Source organism: Cynocephalus volans, chromosome 15 (genome assembly GCF_027409185.1).
Source record: "Cynocephalus volans isolate mCynVol1 chromosome 15, mCynVol1.pri, whole genome shotgun sequence".
Classification (NCBI taxonomy): Eukaryota; Metazoa; Chordata; class Mammalia; order Dermoptera; family Cynocephalidae; genus Cynocephalus; species Cynocephalus volans.
This window is the reverse complement of record NC_084474.1, coordinates 27,449,389-27,452,288: the sequence shown is the minus strand read 5'-3', so window position 1 is coordinate 27,452,288 and position 2,900 is coordinate 27,449,389. Positions and strand designations below refer to the sequence as shown.

Sequence of the window (2,900 nt, the reverse complement as noted above, 5' to 3'; positions counted from 1 at the left end):
TTTGGTACCGGCACATGAAGAGATAGAGATATGTGGAAAAGAATTAAGACTTCAGAAATAGACCTAATTGGGCCGGCCCGTGGCTCACTTGGTAGAGTGCGGTGCTGATAACACCAGGGCCCCGGGTTCGGATCCCATGTGCAGATGGCCGGTTCGCTCACTGGCTGAGTGTGGTGCTGACAACACCAAGTCAAGGGTTAAGATCCCCTTACCGGTCATCTTTTAAAAAAAAAAAAAAAAAAAAAAAGACCTAATTATGGATAGTTAGTATAAGTTAAAGGTGATAGTTCCAATTTAGAGGGGAAATAAATGGTGTAGGGACACTTGGCTAAGCCATATGGGGAAAATAAGCAAAGTTGGATTCCTACCTCACTCTTATTGAAAAGTAAAACCCAGGGTCCTCTTTCTCGTGGCACCTAGGAGGCAATCAGCTGCTTCAAGATGAAGATGAACATCTCCTTCCCAGCCCCTCCTGCCAGAAACTCATTGAAGTGGACAATGAACACACACTTCGTCCTTTTTATGAGAAGTGTATGGCCACAGAGGTTTCTGCTGACACTCTGGGTGAAGAATGGATGGGTTATATGGTTGGAATCAGTGGTAGGAATGACAAACGGGGTTTCCTCATGAAGCAGGGTGTCTTGACCCATGTCTGTGTCTACCTGCTGCTGAGTAAGGGGCATTCCTATTATAGACCAAGGAGAACTGGAGAAAGGAAGCACAAATTAGTTTGGGGTTGCACTGTGGATGCCAATCTGAGCATTCTCAATTTGGTATTGTAAAACAAAAGGAGAGAAGGATACTCTTGGATTGACTAATACCATGGTTCCTTGTCGCTTGGGGCTCAAAAGAGCTAGCAGAACCTGCAAACTTTTCAGTCTCTCTAAAGAAGATGATGGCTGCCAATATGTCATAAGAAAGTCCTTAAACAAAGAAAGTAAGAAACCTAGGACCAAAACACCGAAGATTCAGCATCTTGTTGCTGCATGTGTCCTGCAACACAAATGCTGAAGAAACAGTGCATTAAAAAAATAAGAAAGAGGCTGCAGAATATGCTAAACTTTTGGCCTGGCAAATGAAGGAGGCCAAAGAAAAACACCAGGAGCAGATTGCCAAGAGAGTTAGGCTGTGCTCTCTGAGAGCTTCTACTTCTGAGTCCAGTAAAAAATAAGATTTTTGAAGGGTAACAAATTAATAAGATCAGACCTCAAAAAAAAAAAAAAAAGAACAAAACCAAAAAACAAAAGTAATATCTAGTTAACTCAAAGATTTATAGATGGGCCGACCCTGCAGCGCACTCGGGAGAGTGCGGCGCTGGGAGTGCAGCGGTGCTCCCGCTGCGGGTTCGGATCCTATATAAGGATGGCCGGTGCGCTCACTGGCTGAGCCCGGTACGCCGGTCACAAAAAGACAAAAAAAAAAAAAAAGATTTATAGATGAAAAGCAAAATCATAGAAGTACTAGAAGAAAACATGGAAGAATTTTGTTCTTTATAATCTCTAAGTAAGGGAGGCCTTCCTAAGTATGGAACAAAAGTCATAAAGAAAAAAGAATACATTTGACTACATAAATTAAACATTTCTGCATGAAAAGTTACCATAAATGAAATTGAAAAGCAAAGAGAAACTCAGAAAAAATACTTGCAGCAGTTATGATAGAAAAAGGGCTAATTTTCAAGAGTCTGTAGAAAGGAAAAAAACAGAGACAGAGACAGAAATAACCGAAGAAGGAAGAATGGAGGGAAAAGGAAGATGAGGGGAAGGATGAAAAAAAGGGAGGAAAAAGAGCGAGGAAAGAAAAAAAAAAACCTGGCAAGACATGAAAAAACAGTTGTTTGCAGAGAAGATACATGTTTGTGTTAGTGCAGGAAAATAGGCTCATTTTCACTTCTAATTAAAGAAATGCAAATTTTAAAAACAAGTTATTTTTAACCCATCAGAAAGTTTATGATATATTATGATAGCAGAGATGTAGGGAAACAATCACTCTCATGTAGTGTAAGAAAATAAATTAATACAGGCTCTATGGGGGACAATCTGTTAATGTTAAAAAAGTTTAAATGTAAATGTCCTTTGACACAGCATTTATGTTAAGATTTACAAAGATCGTATAAATAAGGATATTCTTACTAAAAATATTGGAAACAACTTCATGTCTATCAGTAAGGAGCCAGTTAAATAAATCATGGTATATTTATGCAATGGAATACTATACAACTGTTTAAAAGACTGAATTCCATCATTATGAATTGATATCGAATTGTCTCCGCAATACATTGATAAGTAAAGCAATGCAATCTGTAGAACAATGTGAAGGATATGCTCTAACTTGGGTTTATTTAAAAAAAGAGAGAAGGCCATTCCTACATGTACATGCTTGTATATGCATATATAGGTTTTTTTTTTAAAAAGAAAAACTCTCAATATCATCTTGGAAGTAAAAATGGTATAAACCATCTAAAGAGAAAAAACACTTTGATCTTCTATATAATGGTAGCAGTATCAACCTGATTAAGGATGTCTTGATTAATTATCCTTTACCAAGCTGTTACATTGAAAGTTTCTTTAAAATATATAAACATGTCTCCTCTGATAACTTTTTTATTCTTAAAAAAAGGACAAAAGGGCTGGCCCATGGCTCACTTGGGAGAGTGTGGTGCTGATAACACCAAGGCCACAGGTTTGGATCCCTATATAGGGATGGTCAGTTAGCTCACTTGGGAGAGTGTGGTGCTGACAACACCAAGTCAAGGGTTAAGATCCCCTTAGTGGTCATCTTTAAAAAAAAAAAAAGACAAAAAGATTTCATTTTGTTACATAGTAAGTTAACCATGGTTTACTACAAATGTTTGTCTAAGCAGTTAGAAGTACTGTTAACATGCAGGATGAAATTATCTCAGC

The 2,900-nt window shown here is 37.9% G+C and overlaps 1 pseudogene; it reads left to right on the top strand.

The window, feature by feature from the left end:
- Positions 1-441: 441 nt before the first annotated feature.
- On the top strand, positions 442-1,171 carry LOC134364203 (small ribosomal subunit protein eS6-like; annotated as a pseudogene).
- Positions 1,172-2,900: the final 1,729 nt, after the last annotated feature.